This window comes from Ostrea edulis, chromosome 4 (genome assembly GCF_947568905.1).
Source record: "Ostrea edulis chromosome 4, xbOstEdul1.1, whole genome shotgun sequence".
In the NCBI taxonomy this organism is placed as follows: Eukaryota; Metazoa; Mollusca; class Bivalvia; order Ostreida; family Ostreidae; genus Ostrea; species Ostrea edulis.
In genome coordinates this window covers 64,265,541-64,287,050 of record NC_079167.1, presented here as the reverse complement: position 1 = coordinate 64,287,050, position 21,510 = coordinate 64,265,541, and the positions used below count along the sequence as shown (strand labels likewise).

Sequence of the window (21,510 nt, the reverse complement as noted above, 5' to 3'; positions counted from 1 at the left end):
AATACGGATCCCTGGATATATCAGAGGTGGGATCAGGTGCCTAGGAGGAGAAGGCATCCCCTGTCGACCGGTCTCACAAACCGTGAGCCCTATATCTTGATAAGGTAAACGGAGTTATCCGTAGTCAAAATCAGTGTGCCGCCAAGAACGGCCTAACTAACAATAAGTATGAAACACGTCATACAGCATTTGACCCAATGATATATTGGTAAACTAGATCGTTATAAACTAACTGCTAGAAACAAATGTAAAGTGTGTCCTAGCCTACATAGCACTCTGGTGACTAACAGTGATTAGATAATAAACAAAATACTCACGCAGTGGGGTTAGGATGTCCTGAGTAGCAAAAATCACAAAATGTAGCTCACTGCACTTCGCACTATATGACGTCACAATATAAAAGTACGTCACGATGTACAGAGCTGCGTTCAAAATCGTAACGGCTAGTATAGGGGCTAGGTATGGTAGATGTTTGTGCCATTTTACAATGTGTTGTCTTTTCGTTATTTTGAGGTGAAAAGCAATTAATCATTTTGTCGTCTTTTCGTTATTTCAGGACGAAAAGTTGCTAAATATCGTTTTGTTGTCTTTCCGCCTCGAAATAACAAAAACTGAGACGGCGGAAAACATCAGAGGTTAAATGGAATCGGCCGAGTTGATCCGAGTGAGGTCCATAGCTGTATCGTGATGAAAATATCATAGCATTTTCTCACTATCTTCTATCGTTATACATTGTTCAAGCTGTGTGGGTATGTAAGGCAGGTCATGCTCTATTTATGCACGGAAACTGCATAGTTTTTAAAATCTGTCCTACACAGAGAGAGGGAGCTACGATAATAACTGTTATTATACTTTCATGTAAAATACTCGAACCTGATTGGTCGAGAAGCATTTGAAAAAAATATTGTTACCCTCTGAGAACAAAAAACACGCGTCCCAGGGTGATAGTATCTAGCAACGGGTAAAAGTACTTGACAACGGGTGATATTATAAAAAATTATCACATGCGTCAAATTTATGCGCGTACGTTCGCCGTAGATTACTAGACGACGTCGTTTGAGCGTTTGTAATAAACGCGAGTACCCGCATCGAAATACGAAAAATCGCATGACAGTGATTGATCAAATGTCAACAGACGTAAGTTTTTCTGCTTTCCAGTTTACATAACATTCAGTATAATAAAACAAATATTGCATGTAGTTGAGGGTGACATTGAAATTTTCACCTCTCGAGAAACCATTGTCAACCTCGGCTACGCCTCGGTTGACAATAGTTTTCTCGGGGTGAAAATTTTCAGTGTTATGCAGATGTTCCTCAGACAAAAGACTATGTTCAAAGTTCATGCGAGATAAATCGCTCTATCAGCGCAAGTAGATGTCATAGCATTGAAATAAAAAGTGCATGCAATTAGAGAGCATTGTCAGGTTTATTTTAAAAAATGCTTGGGAATAAAAATTCCTAGCTTCGTTAATGTCGAACCTTGTCTTTGAGGATACTATTCACAATCAATGATTGATTATAACAGCATAAAAATAAATCCAACTTTCCCTAGCAAGATTTGCAGAGATTACATGGTCACAACATAATTTTAATGGAAATTAACCGTGACCCATACTACATATGAATATATAAAGAATTGTAGACTTTTATAATATCAAAGAAAATAATTTATGAATAATCATTTGAGAAACATTATTACACTTGACAGCGGTAGTAGATAACAAGTAAATATCATGTCATTTTCCCTCGATACATCTATGATGTGACGTGACGCATTTTTCATTATGACGTCATAAAGCGTGAAGTGAATTGATGTCTATCAAGAGTTGTCTCCCCGTTGAAAAATCACAATGCTGTACAGACACACTATCTGACGTCATAATAAACAAGAGGCCCATGGGCCACATCGCTCACCTGAGTCACCCAATCTCTCACCAGAGGGCGTTACGCTACACTCGACAACAACAAACTTCCACCAGAGTTCGTTTGCTCACAAACCAAACTCTTCCACTTAGGCATTATGGGATAGCGATTTCTTAAGCCGCGTATACTGTGACGTCACTGTAGAATGACGAAAAAACATAACGTCAAACGTAAACAACTTTCAAAACAAGAACGTAAACAACAAATTCATTACTTTACACAATAATTTGAACAGAGTATCCCTACTTTTTAATGATCTTTTGATCATTTTATGTTTAAAATAAAATCCATACTTTTATATTAATGCTTTTAATATTAATATCTTCAGACTTTTAACTGCGAACTACTTCTTTAGTGTAATTTGTCTGCGTGATAATCGCGGACTCACAATATACAAATCTGTATATTGTGGTGTGTCACATAGGAGAGGTCTATTCGTAGGCACTGTGACGTAATGAGGCCTCGACGGGGAGTTTGTCGACAACAAGTGAAGCTTGCGTAGCGCGCCCTCTGGTGAGAGAATGCTGAGTCACCTTGGCCCATATCTGAAGACTTTCCATATATATTTGCATGTAAAACCTTAGTCCCTATCATGGCCCAAACTACCCTTTTGCAAACTTGAATCTACACTATGTCAGAAAGCTTTCATGTAAATGTCAACTTCTTTGGCCCAATGGTTCCTGAGAAGAAGATTTTTAAAGCTTTTTCCTATATTTGTATGTAAAACTTTGAAACCCCCCCCCCCACTTGTGGCCCCATCCTACCCCCCGGGGGCCATGATTTGAACAAAGTTGAATCTGCACTATGTCAGAAAGTTTTCTTGTAAATATCAGCTTTTCTGACTCAGTGGTTATTGAGAAAAAGATCTTAATTAACAATATATTTGTATGTAAAACTTTGATCCCACTTGTGGCCCCATCCTACCCCCGGGGGCCATGGTTTGAACAAACTTGAATCTGCACTATGTCAGAAAGTTTTCCTGTAAAAATCAGCTTTTCTGGCTCAGTGGTTCTTGAGAAGAAGATTTTTCCTATATATTTGTATGTAAAACTTTGATCCCCTATTGTGGCCCCATCCAACCCCAGGGGCCCATGATTTGAACAACATTGAATCTGCATTATGTCAGGAAGCTTTCATGTAAATCTCAGCTTTTCTGGCTTAGTGGTTCTTGAGAAGAAGATTTTAAAAGTTTTTCCCTATATATTTGTATGTAAAACTTTGATCCCTCCTTGTGGCCCCATCCTACCACCGGGGGCCCTGATTTGAACAAACTTGAATCTGCAATATGTCAGGAAGCTTTCAGGTAAATTTCAGCTCTTGTGGTTCTTGAGAAGAAGATTTTTAAATGACCCCACCCTATTTTTGCATTTTTGTGATTATCTCCCCTTTGAAAGGGACATGGCCCTTCATTTGAACAAACTTGAAAGCCCTTCACCCAAGGATGCTTTTGGCCATGTTTGGTTGAAATTGGCCCAGTGGTTCTGGAGAAGAAGTCGAAAATGTGAAAAGTTTAACAGACAGACGGACAGACAGACAGACAGACGGACAGACAGACAAACAGACGACGGACAAAAAGCGATCAGAAAAGCTCACTTGAGGTGAGCTAAAAAAGTACGTCACGACGTTGTATCGCGGGGAAAATGTCATCATATTTTGTGGTAATTTGCTACAGCTGTCAAGTGTCATGTGTAAATCTGTTGATTGAATTCTTGTCAAATGATAATTTTATTTTATTTCATAGTGATTACAAGTCTCCTTTTCATATACATTGCATATATTATATATGTGTATAGTATGCGCCACAGTAATTTTGATAGTATAGCCGAAATCGCTCCTACATGCACATGCAATTTGAATCTCTAGGCATTTACAAAAAGAGAGTCAACCGTCTGTAAACAATGACTCAGTGCAAGTGTAAGATGATGATCGTTTGTTGATATTTAAAATAGGAGTGTGAAACTTGAACTGGACACACATTTCTTCGAATCTTGCTTGGGAAACGTACGAACTATTCAGGTGCTTTTATAATCGAAAATCCCCCCCCCCCCCCTCTTATGACGACAATCGTTACTTTTGGTCAAATATTAACGTCCATACTAGGAATGTTTAATTTTCGCAAGCATTTTCATGTAAATATAAGTACGCTTTATCTCTCAAACTATTTCATATTCCAAATTATTTTTACTAACATTACGAAACACTACTGCGGAAATGGTAACTAATGTAAAAAATATGACACACGTCGGAATGTATACGAGAAGCAGACGTGTGAAAAAGAAAAATGTGCAAAGTCACAAAATGTGCGACACATAAATACCTTGAAAAATAACATGGAGACGATCGAGTCAAGCGACATAAGCTACCATGGCCACGGAAATGTTGTTGATCTTGTAAAGGAAGTAGTAGCTCATATTGACGTTAACTAGACCTAACACGTGGTTTGAAAGAAGACGTATTGTTTAGAACTAGACTAGACGCTTTGTTCGAAGCCATGTTTAATATATACATATATATTTTAAAAATTTTAATTTAAATTTGTTTTCATTCACTCAATTTTTGTTCCATAATCATGAAAATTCTAAATATTTCAATAGGTTCAAAACAAATATAGTTTCTAACAATGTATTCCAAAACAGGCACGGATAATTAGGCTGCGCCCCCCCCCCCCCCCCCCCCCCCCGTCTTTGACAATGAGCTACTTTTTTTGTAGTGCAAATAAATTGAGACTATCCCTTCCCCCATTACTTTTAACAGTAGTTGTACATGAAAAGAATATAAGCTTGAAAGTTATTAATAACAAATATTTCGCCAAGCCTAACCCCAAGTGAATATATCAATGTATAACTTCAAGGACGCCTACCTCAAAATCAAGATTAGCTTCACCCCTACACATTTCTACAGGAAGTTAGGTATATGAATAGCTTTTAATTGCAGTGTTTGCAAAAAAATTCAATGACAAGTTTTTGAGCAGTGCTTCATTTAGTATCTGGACTACCCTGTTTTTGAGTACTAATTTCCACCCCAAATTCTTAAATTTTATGTTATTATTATATATTTTATATTTTGCATATATTCTAAAGATTATTGTAAAAGATATAGATAAAAATTCCATCAAATTATTTTTTTGAATTGAAAATCAGAATGATCTTGTAAAATTCACAATTTTCGAAAAGGGGGTAATTCAAGGCTTATTATCTCCCTTGTATACCTAGAAAGTGGCCATGAAATTTCACATTGTACAGGACATCCTGATGGTGCTTCATGAAAAAAAGAAAAAATATTCATTGACTAGTTATTTTTGGCCACATCGTCCTGCATGCCCTTAAGGAAGCTCCTGAGCTGCGCAGGATGCTACAACCAAGTATTCACTGGTTCAATACTGATCCCATTGGTGCAAATATATTACACATCTATTGCTGAACCCTATCCAGTTGAATTTTTTTGTGTCGATTAAAATTTTGAAAGGGTTTGACAGGGACTATATTTTGTGGCGGAAGGATTCAAAAATAAAAAAGTTCTAATTCTGCATGATATTACAGTTTCTGTTTCATCCAATGTATCGTCTATTTTTATACCCCCATAATTGTATTTCAGTTTTATAATTTATGATACAGGTACATGTAGTTGAGACTTGGAACTAGTTCAAATGTTGTAATTTATTAAGTTGGTTGATATATTTTTCTAAACAGAAAACCGATTCTTAAAAAAGTTTTAATTAATTTAGTCGAAATCTGTTTTTTTAAAAATAAGTATTCTCGCCAATAATTCAAAAAATTTATCTCCAACCCCTATCTTTTTTAGTTGCATTTTAAATTGGAAGACCAGACCTTGAAAATTATGTAAAATTTAAAAAATTGACATTACTCCTAATATGTCCTTTTAAACTTTCAATTTTGATATCATGAAGTTTTTCGTATATCAAGTGCAAAAAAGTCATTATTTATTTCCTTTACTAGTAATTTCTTTTTTCATCTGTAGTGTTAGAGGACATGATTATGTATCTTTATGTAATGATTGATTTGTGTTACTTATGTTGTGTTGACACTAACAGAAAAATCAAGTTTGATTGAATAAATTTTAAGTGCAAAAAGGTCATGTTTAGAACACTATAGCTCAATAACAAGCGTTGCGACCAGTTTTTCTTTTTAATTTCCTAATTCTCCTTCAATGTAGAAATCAACAAGATGTGTTTGTGACACACAAATGCCCCCGATAAGGGCCAATTCCGAAGATGACCAAGGTCACAAGGGCAAATATCTTGGTACCAGTAGAAAGATCTTGTCAAAAGAAATGCTCATGTACAATATGAAAGCTCTAATATTTACCATTTAGAAGTTATGACCAATGTAAAAAAAAAAAAATTAAAGTAGGTCAAATGTCAAGGTCAAAAGGTTCAATACCAACGGAAAGATCTTGTAACAAGGAATACTCATGTGAAATATCAAAGCTCTATCTCTTACTGTTCAAAAGTTATTAGCAAGGTTAAAGTTTTCAAAAAGTAGGTCAAACTCCAAGGTCACAGGGTCAGAAATGTTGGTACCCACGGAAAGGTCTTGTCACAAGGAATACTCATGTGAAATATCAAACCTCTATCACTTACTGTTCAAAAGTTATTAGCAAGGTTAAAGTTTCAGACAGAATTACAAAATGACAGAATGACAGACAGGACAAAAACAATATGCCCCCCGATCTTCGATCTCGGGGGCATAAAAATACACTTCCCCAAAAAATTGATATTACTCCAAATGTCAGGTGCGAACCTCTTTAATTAATGATATACTTATTTCGCAGATTTTATCCCAGTAAAGCTTTTCATAACAGCCTCCCCCTGTTTTATTACCCTCATGCTCTACACAGCAGAAAATTAATCTATGCTTATAAATTAACAAATGTTGACAATAAACTCCGAAACGCTTGCTCCAGTGTTACTACTTGCACCTTTCATTTTGTACCATAATTATGTGAGGTGAAGTTCGTAAGCTATGATAGAATCTTACTTGATTAGTATATGTCGTAAGATTAATTAAAAACCTATTTTCGTTTTCGATAAACTACCCTGAAATAGCAGAAAATGAGAGTAAATTGGCGGATCTAAGCAACTTTTTTGTTTTGTTTTTGTTTTTGATTTAATGACAACTTAAGATACATATAATTACGATATGAAGTTAATCCATTGTTTATCGATGCTTGATTTTGATCTTATAGAAGAAATAAGTTTTGAAAATTGTTGAATAAATGAAATATGCTTGTTCGTTTCTTCAATCCGTGATTTTAAAGCTGACATGAATTAATAAATACGTACACCTTTCTCATCTTATCCGCCATATTTCTCTCAGGTAGCCTAGTTTACTCTACCCGTATATACCCCAAATGTGATTGTCACACCTGAGTGATTTTTCTAGGTGGACTCGACCAGTGCACATCTCCGATAGTAATATATAGGGAATGAGAAACAAATAAAATAACATTTTAAAACATTATGCTTTGCTCAAAATTACAAAATATTGATTGTATACTAATGCAACATTCTGGAAGTTTAGATAAGTTAGACAAAAATGCAAAAAAAAAAAAAAAAAAGCTTTTCTTGCATACTTGCAAGTGCATGCAAGTATTTGCATTTTCTAATAAAATAAATGCGGATAACTCATTTGCCAATTACATACTGATAGAATGGAATAGACAAAGAGCATAAAACATATTATTTTTATCAATTCTTGCAAAATAAAAGTGCATGCCATATGCATAATATGCAATGCACAAGGTATAATCGCCAAAAAAAGTATCAAATACGGGCGTCTATTCAACAGGTATCGGAGATGTGCACTTACCGAAAATATTAGATTCTCTTTATTCTGATAAATCCACGAAACAAAATGATAAACTCCATTTGTATCTCGTTAGAACTTTACAACACGTTGTCATTCCATTATACAGACTGCGACACACTTCACCCGTGCCAAACAGGGTGTCTTCAATCAGGGGAAATGTCAGAGTCGAAAATTTTTCCTGTTTTGAATGCTTGTCTGGTCGAGGTTTTGCAGTTTGTAGAAATCGGAAATCTAATATCTGGTTGGATATATTGCGTGCACAATTCAAATTTTCTCGATGATCATATACAAACTTGGATATACAAATAAGGGAATAATGATCGAAAATATCCATCTGTGTGCAAATGCGTGTATTACATTTGCAATCCATAATAAACAGTTCATTACACAAAGACACATATGAAAGGAAATTTATAAACGAAAATATAGCTTTATTGTCTCTTTTGGAACCACGTAATTATTTACGGTCTCTGTATGTCCATATTCATTGAGAGAGAGAGAGAGAGAGAGAGAGAGAGCGACCGGCGACCGTCCTACTTTGATTTAAAAAATATCATTTCACAGAAGGAAAGAAAATTGATCACTTATATAAATGTAAGCTTACAAACATTAAAAATTTCCAGCTACATGTATTTAAAAATTTGTGATTGACAATATATTGGAAACTTACAGGAGTTGATGCTTATAATTGAATTCATTACAAATTTTAAAAAAAATAGTTTGAACTGTGCATGTAGAAAACACTGACTTTGTATGTTAAAATAACGGGGGGAAAGTAAATTGTCAAAAAAAGTGGGGAAAGCAGACCAGCCTTCCTGCCCACCCCAACCCCCTGTTTTCGTGCCTGAAACAACATATCAATTCGTGTTGAAAGAAAAGTGCATATCTACATTTCATTAAATTCCAAAGGAGCTCGAATTTATGTGTTCCCCTATTAATTATTTTGTATGCAAGATTCGTTCCCGAATTTAGAATCATGCTTTCAGTCAGAACAGAAATGAATTCATTTTGAAGTACATCTAATTTGAATGCAAATGTTGGGTTCCTTCTTTTAATTTCATCAGACTCGTTAGAATCCCCTCTCCCAAACTATGCAGCTTTGTTTTTATTGATATCTAAATCGGTATAAATGAATCCAGATATAAATTATATACTGTTTTTTCGTGATCATATAGATATTGATACTGAAAATGAAAAAAGAAAATGTTTATATTCTTGCCTTCTGCATATCCTACTAATGCATTACAGTATATTGACATTGTATCATATCAAATAAAACCTCAACACGAAATTTACTGATTTATGCATACTAACATCTTATCGAATACATTTGAATTTGAAATTTCTACGTACAGCGGTATAGCCATTGCACCAGATCTACGAAATGAAAATATTTATGAATAAATTACAATCAAGCCTCAAAGTATAATCATTATGGCATGTTACAGAAACGTTAAAACACACAAATGCTATAGTCTTGCAATGCATGCATGCGATTTTTCTGAATACATGTATTTATGTATTCATGAATGAAGTTCCTACGCTTGAAAATATCTTGGTCTTTATGCATTTTGTTTTGTGATTTTTGGTTTACCATTCCTTACACTGTGTAAATGAAGGAAAACTTGGTAAAGGATGCAATTCTACATGCACCATACAATTAGTATACATGCATGTGTTGCAAATCAAAATGTACATGTAATAACCAGGCATGTATCGTCATTTTTCATGGGGGAGGGGGGGGGGGGGGTACAACAGGGGAAAAATGGAAAATTGAATTCTTCAAAATTTCTTGCCATTCAAAATAATAATTAAAAAAGATGAACGAAAACAGCAATAAAATAAAACAAAACACTCAAACAAACCAAGATGTTTTGTCCGATGTTCAAAGCCCTAATGTGGGGGTGAAGGGTTAACGAGTCTTTTAGTTTGACTACCTCAATAATTTCCCCCTACACTTCATTTTCTTCAATCGTTGGGGGTCGGATGGGGTGGTTAGAGTCCTCTACTATGAGTGCCTCATATCTTCATTTTCTTAATTGGTGGTGGTGTTTGTCTTCTACTATTATATCAGAACTTTCAAGCTGGGGTAAGTGGGGGAGGGGTTGTCACTCAATGTATCTTTTATTTGCATTACAAACTAACAAAAAATGGATATTGTTATTAAAGGTGGATGACAGACACTCTTGTCCTCTCCCCTTGATGTTTGATAACGACGCATAATATGATAAACTCGATTATTACATTTTGCATTAGTACAATTTGCGTCGAGTTCGACGCAGAATATAATAACGCAAAATAGCATAGATATATATAAGATCTATTGAGCGCCAAATTAGCATAAAATGAAGTAATTGAAAATAACATTATTTAAAAATATGTTTAATTTTTAATTATTGCGTGCTTTAATTGAATCAAATAAATCTGTATTATCAATTAATGAGAGCAGTATTGAGTTACTAGTACTGTTCTTCTTTTATTGAATTAACGATATCATTTGTCTTAATAAGAGCACGATTATTACAAGATCATCGGTTCTCTCTCTCTCTCTCTCTCTCTCTCTCTCTCATCCCATACACTCGTACAGTGTTGTATATGCAAATTTATGTACCTAAATGATTTCCTGATTTATAAATCTGCAATACTCTGACCAGTAAATCATATGGTATAAGGATTCATGCACAATACAGGGTAAATATTATACTCTGATACTTCCCCTGATTGAAGATAGCTGATCGGCACGGGCTAAGTGTGTCGCAGTCTGTACAATGGACAATGTTGTTTACTGTTGGAATGCAAATGGAGTTTATCGTTTTGTTTCATGGATTATGCAAATAAAGGGAGTTTTACTACTACTTAGAGTATTTTCGACAAGTGTACACGTACATCTGTGGTCCTTTACAGATATTACGAGTAGGCCCAGGTAAACAGTCGTCTGCATTCGATGCGTTTTCATGGCGAGCATACATGCCATTTTTATAAATACAGTAGTATTTATGTATTTGCCTTTTACTTGAAGTAATTGTGAATGGTATAGATTGTATACTCTTTGCTTATTCCATTTTATCAATAGATAAAAGATGAAATATTTCTCCGCATTTTTGTATAGTTTTGACATATTTACTGCAAATGTACGCACGTTCATGTAAAGAAAAGGCATTCTATATATATTTATCCAAATATATATATTTAGAATGATTTACTACTGTACGATATGTTTATTATAATTTTGAGCACTGCGTGGTGTTCCAAAACGTGATTTCATTTCTTCTTGATGTCCTATAAATTAGTATCGGAGATGTACGTGTTACCTGTCGAAGCTACCCGCACAGGTAAATCGAAGACATTGATGTGAAGTGAAGCGTAGCAAAGCTCGTCCCCTTATATACCATGCGAACCCTGATACATATAACAATAGAAATTCCAACTAATATGGCGGATTAGCAGAGAAATATGGCGGACATATAGAATTATACTATATTTATTAATTCATGTCAGCTTTAATCTTGAATCAGCCTTAACGAAGCGAGACAACACCATTCAACCAATTGCACATTCTCGGTCTTTTCCGGCAAGCCGAGAAGTTGCGATTGGTTTACAACATGACCAGCATAAAATTGTGTAGGTGTTCCGTGTTAGTTATACTTATAATAGTTTTGACTGGGCCCATATTCATCATTCTATGAAGATTTATAATTATATCCTTTACAATGTATGCATCTCACTCAACGAAGGACAGCCCCCTTCCCGAGACTAACGATCCAACACATCAATAAAATTAATGTTAAATACGATATTCGTCTGATAGTATCGGTGTTCTTATTTTTCCGTGATTATAGAAGTCACTGTTACGACTATCTTTTTGTAATAATTTATTAACAGTTACTGATATGTTGTACAAACACGTGGATAAACACTTTTTTTTTTTACTTTGGTTGAACATGTTTTGTGTTGACACAGATCTTGAAAGTAATAAGTCGAAAACTGTCCAATATGTCAGGTATCGAATGGTCTGGGACTGTTCTGGGAAGTTTGCACCTTATAACTTACAACATTTTACCGAAATTAGGTTGTACACTAATAATGTCCAAAAGATTAGGTCGCTCTTTACAATATAACAGTCTGATTGTAATTCCAGTGGCAGATCCAGAAGGGGGTTTCGGGGATCGGAACACCCACCCCCCAGGCGTAAGAGAATTTTGCTAAAAAGGGGTAAAAATCGCGCATTTTGAGGGCGGACCTCCCTCCCCTTTTGAAAACCAAAATTAATGGTAGAACCCCCCTTTCAAAAATTCCTGGAACCGCCCCTACATTCATATATATTGTGCATTATGTTTTCGATTATTGCGTTTGACGAGAAGAAACGACGTGTATTCATAATTTTGGCCTTAAATTGTCGCACTGGACAAAACCTACCATTATAAACACATTCGCAATACTGAGTTTTAAATTTTGAAATTATGAACAACGTTCATTTTGTCTTCGGCATGACGGATTACAATGGTGTTCGTAAAATCATTATATGTGTAATTTTCAATACGGAGAAAAAGATCATTTATGTTACATATGGAACATTTGATATGGAGCTCCAAGTGACTTCCTAATAATCAAGTTTTTTATTTACTGCATATGATATCAATAGATATAACATAAATAATGCTCGCAATTATTAAAAAATTGTTCTTAAATTCATTTGAATTAAAAATATCGTTTACATTTACGTTTAGGTAAATACATATACATTTGAAATAAAACAGCATATGAATGTATTGTATACTCACAAGAACTATCACATTAAATTCTAATATAAATTGTAAAGAACTTTGTACGTTGGCCATTTTAGGAATAAATGTGGAATAAAAATATTGAAGTAATGAGTAAACTTACCTCAGAAGTAGTGGACTGTGGTCACAAGGTATTAAGTAATGGTTATCTTCTAGCATCTGAGTAATATTCACATTATCAAATAGATGGGCGGTCCTTCAAGGACCGCCCATCTCTTTGAAAATGTGAATTTTACGAGGATGCTAGAAGATGACCGACTTGTCACATATTTCAAAAGCTTCTCATTTACATTTATTGAACCATACATTCAATACAATGGTAGATTGCCATACATCATCGTCGGACGATGCATGTGTATATAAAATTTAATACGCTTTACCCGTAAAACAGCAAAACTAACTTAACAAAAACTTATTATCCCTGTCAGTATCAATCACATATTGGTGGCTTCATAACTTATTTTTCAGGAATTTAATTCTATACATGTATTTGTACAAATGTTTTAGGAAAACATGTATAACAAAAATATTAAAGTAGGAAAACGAGTTAAGATTTGCATTAGCAAACTCTTTATAAAATGAGAGAGAGAGAGAGAGAGAGAGAGAGAGAGAGAGAGAGAGAGAGAGAGAACTATTTAACATTTATATTGACTAAAAACGGTCACAGGTATGTGTATACAGGGTATTTGTTACATAACAATTCCTTTTTGCTTCAACATCGATTGGCGCACGCTTTACCCGTAAAACAGCAAAACTAACTTATTAACGAAAACTGATTATCCCTGGCAGTATCTATCACAAATTGGTGGCTATATAACACAAATATTAAAGTAGGAAAAGGATTAAAGACTTGCATTAGCAAACTCTTTATAAAATGAGAGAGAGAGAGAGAGAGAGAGAGAGAGAGAGAGAGAGAGAGAGAGAATTATTTAACATTACTGGATAGTTGGTAAAATGGGTAGTAAAAACCGGGCCGGGCCGGGTCAGATCACCTTCGTAATCCGAATTTTTTAGTTTTCTTCGTTGATTTGTCATTGTTTCTTTTGAAACTTACAGAATATATTCTCAATGATATATTTAGTCTTCGCCACAAATTTTAGCACATAATATTACCTATAGGTAAGGAATTAAATGATTTTATGAAATCTGGTTGGTAAAATGGGTAGCAAGACCAAAACACACATTATTGCATATTTTCTGTATAATATGCATCTGAACCCGGGCCAAAAGGAAACCGGATGCGGTCGACCCAGGCCGGCGTTATTTATTCCGATTTAATTGCTAATGCTTTTATTAATTAACCAATAATAATGGTCCTAAAAAAATATCACCGACTGACAAATTATGTCTACTTTATGAATATTTAAACTGAAGATAGAGTTTAAAGAGGATTATAAGGAGAGTATTTTTAAATTACTATGTATATCCTGCCTGATTAAAATAAAAAAAATAAAATAAAAAATCGTAATTTATTAAAAATTAAACACATTTTAACCATACTAATTATGATCTGTATAATAATGACTTAAAATATTGTATTTATAGTGCTAGTATTCATTTCTTTATTAATAATAGATATATAATTTAAAAACATCTTAAAACGTCAAGATATGAAGTGTGCATATTCATAATATAAAATGATGGTATTATATATCTAATTTTTAAATGAAACAATTAACAACACAGTATATGTACATAAATTTTATTTTCAAAATGGCACTCAAGTAAGTCTGCATATGCTTGTTAAATTTGAGGATCATGAAAATTTGCAATTTTGGTAGGCCTTCAATTTTGTGGCAGTTTTTGCCGTACCTTTAAGGCTCAAGGGATGTAGGAGTCCTGAAATTTATGTCCCCTTTGTCCCAAAGATGCTTCATACCAAATTTGAAAGGAATTGGAATGATCATACTTATCAAGAAGTTAAAAATGTTCAATTGTTAACGCACGATGACAGACGACAAGCAATTTTGTAATGTCACCCGAGACCTAAAAATCGTAGAAACGATTAAATAAATCGTAGAAACGACTTTTTAAATCGTAGAAACGACTTTTTAAATCGTAGAAACGACTTTCTAAATCGTAGAAATGACTTTTTACATCGTTTCTACCATTTAATAAATCGTAGAAACGATTATTTTTATTTTTTCTGCTAGGTTAAATTGGCACGAATACGCCGTCGTAAGTAACTTAATTAATGATAGTTAGGTTAAAATTTAAATTAAAAAGATGGTTCTTATGAGGATACCTCCAAGTGGTAAGAACTAAGCAATGTCACGTTTCATGAGATCGTGCACGTGATAGCTAACATCCTCATTTTATTCGGAATTTTAATATCTGGCGCCGGCTGCGCCCCCCCCCCCTTAAATCCGCCACTGATATCTGTTGCATAACACTTCTCGTCTGCTTCAACGCCCCACAGATCGATCGGCGCACGCTTTACCCGTGAAACAGCAAAAGTAACTTCACGAAAACTGAATTATCCCTGTCTTGTTTCTATTGTGTAATTCTGATGTTAGTACCGTCCATGCGATAACAAAGGTGAGAGGAGCTCGTTTTATCACATATGCGATAACAAGACCCTGTTGATGATAATCAAATTTATCCCTTTAAGATAAATTCAGTTATTGAGAATGACGAATTTGACATGCTTGAATATTTTTAAGTGCAATTCAATTTTTCCGGAATTTTGCTGTCCTTTTCTCGACACCAGACTTAGTCCATAAATAGTCCCAACGCGAGCATGCGCTCTCGGCCTTTTCATTTTCATCCTCGGGCAAGTGCAGACGAATTCCAGGCGATCAAGAAAAAATCCAATTAAGGTAGTACTCTACATTGTCATAATGACTGACTTCCTTTAAAAACATGGATGAAAAAATCGATATCAACAATATTTGACTTTTCCTTTTCCATTTAAATACCTAGCCGAGTAGGTCAGTAGGTTAGAATACCGACTGCTGACCTGTAGGTCACAGGTTCGAGTGCAGCAGGGGTTTTAAATTTTTTCCATATTACCTTCTACTAAAACTGTATTTTTTGACAAAATAAAGTAAATTTGAAAATTTTCAACTTCAAAATATTTTTGTACATATCCTCCACTTTTCATCTACATCAAATTTCTCTGGTGTAGCACATCTCCTTAAATTGGCTAAGTATTGTATCAATCCAGCAAATTTAAGTATCGAAATTGATTTTGTTGAACTTATTATATTGTTATTAATCGTTTCATTGAATTTATATCAAACAATTTTGCAAATATTGTAATCTGTAATTTGTCGGACCGAATCTTTTATTTACACGATTGAAATAGATTTATAGCACAAATTTTTAATCGTTTCATAGAATTTTTATCAAACAATTTGCGAAAATTGTATCAGTAATTTGTCGGACACCGAATTTTATGTACACGATTGAAATAATTTTACACTAGTCTAGGCTAGTACATTTTTATGCCCCCGAGATCGAAGATCGGGGGGCATATTGTTTTTGTCCTGTCTGTCATTCTGTCTGATTTAGGCCAGGCTTTAACCAACATCTGGAACAACATCCCTCAAGCATTTCTGAACAAGTTAGTGACATCAATGAGGCGCCGTTGTCAAGCATGCGTGAATGCAAATGGTGCTCACACGCGTTATTAACTTTGTTAATTCGAGTTCGAATACCAGTGTCTTTCGAGTGTGCTGAAATTGACGTTATTCGACGTTAACATTAATGGATTATGAAATGTTGTAACGAATACATTTATTAACAGTATACAAAAAATGAAATTTGTTCATTGTTATTTTTTATTATTATACTTTCATGTAAAATACTCGAACCTGATTGGTCGGCTACGCCTCGGTTGACAATGGTTTTCTCGGGGTGAAAATTTTCAATGTTACCCTCAACTACATGCAATATTTATATATTATTTTTTCATATATTAAATAATGCTGTGTCTTTTTCCCGCTAATATACAATATCGACTGAGCACAGGTGAAAGATGGCGATATTTTATTTCGATCAAGGCATATTTCTAAAGGTAACTAGTGGCGGATTTAGAATTTTGATACGGCAGGTGTGATGTTTTGCCTCGTTTAGATGATATTTAACAGTGAATGTGGGAAATGCTCAGCATTTGAATCAAGATTATGGAAATTCCTAAATATGAGGGAATATTTTTTCGTAATACTACTTACTATCAACTGTTCGAAGACCGATTTTGAATACTCGCGATATCAGTCGAATATCAGGAATGCGGTAAACTGGGCACTGCCGATGGATCGGACTTCGCTCAACGACTACAGAAAAAGTACTCGCGTGATTAACAGATTTGATTTATATTTTCATTGATATGTTTCTTTTGCAAATGACCTTGAATTGTTAAATTCATAAAGTGTTTATTTACACAATTAGCGAATGAGTTTTGTCGAATGCCCCTATTCAGATGTCCTACTTTTACAACAATACCATCAACACACAATCCCGATCCTGATGAATATAAATACATAACAATATAAACATTAATTTCTTTTACATCACTCCATCACATGTTACAAAATTCGATCTTGATCTGTAGTTTGCCACTCTGAAACTACATGACAAGTTTCAAATGAATTCTCGCAAGCGTAACCGGACTAAACAGACTGACTGACAGACAGAGGGACGGACAGACAGGAGAAACCTATTGTAAAGGACTAGTAATTTCATTCGAACAATATGCAAAATGAAATTATCATTATTTGTTAAATCTTAAGTTAATGAATATAAATTCAAACATACAAGATTCATATATATCTGAAAACTCAAATATGTTTTGTTTTCTTTTGATTTACTAGTATTTCGGTCCAAAACAATTTAACTAACTAATTGAATTTTATACCAAAAGCTTATGAAATACATGTAGTTGAACAATAAATCAAATAAACGAAAACGAAACGTTACCTCTACAAATAGAAGGTAGGGAAGCTCAGATAAAATTAGACGATGTTGCTTTATTCGGGTATCCGTTTAAAGGTGGTCCGGGTAGGGGAACTCCTCTGATTTACTTTTAACCAAACAAATTCTTAATCAATGTTAAACCCAATATCTAATACTAATTGATCACGTGACCTATCTCGTTGCGATATTTACCTGTGACACCTGACACTGAATGGGATATTCCCGGTACAAAGACTAATTGATAATGTTTAATTCAAAAGAAAACCCACCAAAAAATCAATATGTACCAACTAATTAATTAATTATATTCCAAAAATCACATCACCAACATTTCATATCAATCAATGAATGCTTTATTCTCCTTAATATGTATAGTCCTACTTTACAGAGAAGAGACTGCTTTGAAGAATTTACAGAAATATTCAATACTGTTTTCAGTACTGTTGTAGGACTGCTCTTTGGGGTCAGAGGCACATATATCTCAGTAAAGGGTGAAAATAAGATTTGATTTGATGACAAATATGAACTGTCGTGATACTTTATGTGTATTCAATAAAACATGTAGGACTAGAAATATGATAAATACCAAACTTGTGCAGTCAAAACAAGGCGATGCTATATATGTGATGTAAATTTAAGGAAATGTGCTTGATCATTCCGATAAACCATGGAAGTTTTACAAGATATTCAAGCGTTAAAGGTTTAGTAGGAGCAGTCTTGCAACTAGAAACTCTTTTCAACATTTTAAAGATATTTGTAATGATAATAATAACAATGAACCCGATCCCTTACTTGATTGCCAGTGATACATTTTTTTCTGAACTTGATATAAATATCTTTGAGTACGAGGTGTCATATGTCCTTTAGCAGCACGCATCATTACTGGACTGAGAATTAACTCTTCCAGAACAGCACTCTATCATGAATTGGGTTGGGACATCTCAGCATGTCGTAGAGAAATCCATAAACTCATTTTATTTTATAATATAGTACAAGGCATTCCTCCCTAATATCTACAAGATCTATTGCTTTCAAATATACCACCTCAACATTCATACACCTTAAGAAACAATGATGATGATCTCAAATTTATTCTTCCAAAAGTTAAGACCACAACATACATGAATAGTTATCTGCCCTCCGCAATCAGGTTATTGAATGGTCTGTCAATACACATTAGAAACATTCCCTCACCTGCATCATTTAAAAATGCCTTCAATAAATTCTACTGCTTACAACCCAATACACTTTTTAATATCGGTAAACGTAAAGGTAACATTGTGCACTGTCAACTTAGAAACAATGCAAGTAATTTAAATACAGATCTTAAACCCCACTTCTTACGAGATAGTGCTACTTGTGATAGGCGTGGCCACCATACTGAAGATTCTTTTCATTTCTTCTTCAAATGTCCTGAGTTTGCTGACCATAGAACTATACTATTCTCGTCTATCAATGAAATGCAACTTTCTTTTCTTTTAACACTGAATTTATTTTATATGGCGAAAAATGTTTAGGCTTTAAATACAATGAATTTTTTTTTTGAAATTGTTCAAAAGTATATCTTGGAAACTAATAGGTTCTTTTAAGTATCCCATATTTTGTCTATTATACAATTTTTTATTTTTGGTATGTAGTTTTTTTCCCTTTTACCGGTACTGCCCCCCCCCCCCTTTCCTTATCTTTTGTTTGTTACATGTATATATCCTTACTTTTCTTTCTTTCTCATGGTATAAATATTTTTCAGTTCTCATTTTATTTGTTTGTTTGGGTTTTTTTTCAATTTTTTCTTTTCGTTTACTCATTCTGTATGTGTGCATATATCGAAACTTCTTAGTCTATCTATTGCTATGGAGTTAAGCGCCCTTGGTAGTAAGTGGTCAGTAACAAAAGAGCTCGTACAAATATGTGAAAAACATCTATTAAATCTTGGGGTGGATTGCCAGAAATTTTCCAGAAGATCAAAGGTCCTTTATTTTCTGCAATTCACCCTTCCTATTTTCCTACCCTACATGTTTTGTATGCTTTATTTGCCATTGTTTTGCTGTTTTTTGCATGAACTCATTTATTTTGAAATGTCTTGTATTACTACCATGGTAGTACTGTACTCATGTGAATTGTTGCCTTGTATGTATTTGTGTTTTTTCTTCCATACCATTTTGTTTACTTGCAATCAAACCTTATGTGCAGTTTGTCATGCAACCATATTTGTATATTCTAGGTCTTCAGAAATACATGTCCTAATATTTAAACCCTCAACAGGAAACATTTTCTATGATTGCAGCTACATATTTTCAAATTACATATACCACAACTTAGATAATGGGTAACTCCATTGAACAATTCCGAGCTGCAATCGGTCTTTTCTATTTATCAGGTAGAGGTACTTACAAAAGTTATTGTGTTACCGTTTTCATGTTTTATGCATTTCCTCAAACACATTTTAAAACTACTCGCTAGTTGTTTGACATTCATTAAGCTTAGATCTGTGTTTATCAATTTTTATCTTCAGTTTTTCATATTTGTTTTGTTAGCTTGCGGCGATGTAGAGTTAAATCCGGGTCCTGCTGAAAATGTCCTTGACATATTACATCTGAATATCCGAAGTATAAGACACAAACTAGGTCATTTAAATTCTTTTGTTCATGACTTTGATATTTTATGTTTTTCTGAAACCCATCTAGATATTTTAGTGAGCAACGATAAATTACTTCTTGACGGCTTTAATAAAATAATTCGTAAAGATAGAAATTGTTTTGGAGGCGGTGTTATGATATATTTGTCAAATCAAATACGCGTTACAAGACGCCCAGACTTTGAGCCCGCCGATCTTGAGTGTATATGGATTGAAGTAGATAACAATACCTGTGTTTATCAGCTTTGCTGTATTTATAGGCCTCCCAGTTCCGACAGCTCTTTTTGGTCTAAACTTTCGTGGAGTTTAGACACAGCGAATATTCCGACAAAATAATCATAGTAGGCGATTTAAATGTAGATTTTCTTTATCCTCCATTATCACACAATATTCGTGAAATTATTTCAACTCATGGTCTAGTAAATAATATAACTGTCGCTACACGGAATCTGGCACTCCTTGACCCAATATTGACCTCAACAGAGATTCAATCGTGTGAATCGGGTATATTAAAAATCGAACCGACGATCAGTGATCATAGTGCCACATACACAGAACCTCGGTCTTTTAATTGGCGACAGAACTTCATCTCTATTATGAGTTCTGTCGAAGATTATGCCAGACGATGGGCTAAATATGAAAAAGAAGAACTTGATACACTGTCAGAATGGGTTAAAAGCATAAGAGGGATATTAAAATCCCGCATTAGACACATGAAAACAAAAGTACGTGCCATCTATCCTTCTGTGTTTAGTAAACCAGAAGTGATAAAAGAATTAGATAGGTTACATGAGGAATATGTTTTGGTTCCAGCTGACAAAGCTAGTAACAACATTGTCTTTGTTTGTAAGGCTCATTATTACAACTGTATTTTAAATGAACTTGGCATTAATTCCACTTTTGGTAATCATACTTATACTCCAACTGCCCTTTCAAAAGACGAAATTCTTCAAAACCATGCTTCAGTTTTAGACACATTTAATATTCCAGTCAATGGGTCGAATGAATATGAGTTACCGTACCTATACTGGATTCCTAAACTACATAAAAACCCTTACAAACAAAGATACATTGCTGGATCTAGTAAGTGCTCTACCAAGCCCCTATCTTTGCTCCTCACGAAAATGTTAACAGCTGTGAAGGAGAAACTTCAAACTTACTGTGCGACTACATATGCCAGAAGTGGTGTTAATCAAATGGATTCTAAAAAATTCTAAAGAACTTTTAGTAAACTTGAAATCACAGAATTTTTCCCAAATCAATAGCATTAAAACCTATGACTTTTCAACACTATACACGACCATTCCTCACGATAAATTAAAGACTAGACTTTTTGACATCATAGACAGTTGCTTCTTCAACAAAAACGGAAAACGGAAATATTCATATCTAGTGATTAGTCATTCAAAAACTTACTTTGTTA

The 21,510-nt window shown here is 34.2% G+C and overlaps 1 protein-coding gene across 1 annotated transcript in view; it reads right to left on the bottom strand.

Moving 5' to 3' along the window:
- LOC125672190 (beta-1,3-galactosyltransferase 5-like) overlaps nucleotides 1-4,375 on the bottom strand; it is a 17,279-nt gene extending 12,904 nt beyond the window's left edge. The window contains exon 1 of the mRNA XM_048908345.2: nucleotides 4,241-4,375. The gene's annotated coding sequence lies outside the window, so the exon portion shown is untranslated. The remainder of the gene's footprint in view (nucleotides 1-4,240) is intronic.
- Between the last annotated feature and the right edge of the window lie 17,135 nt (nucleotides 4,376-21,510).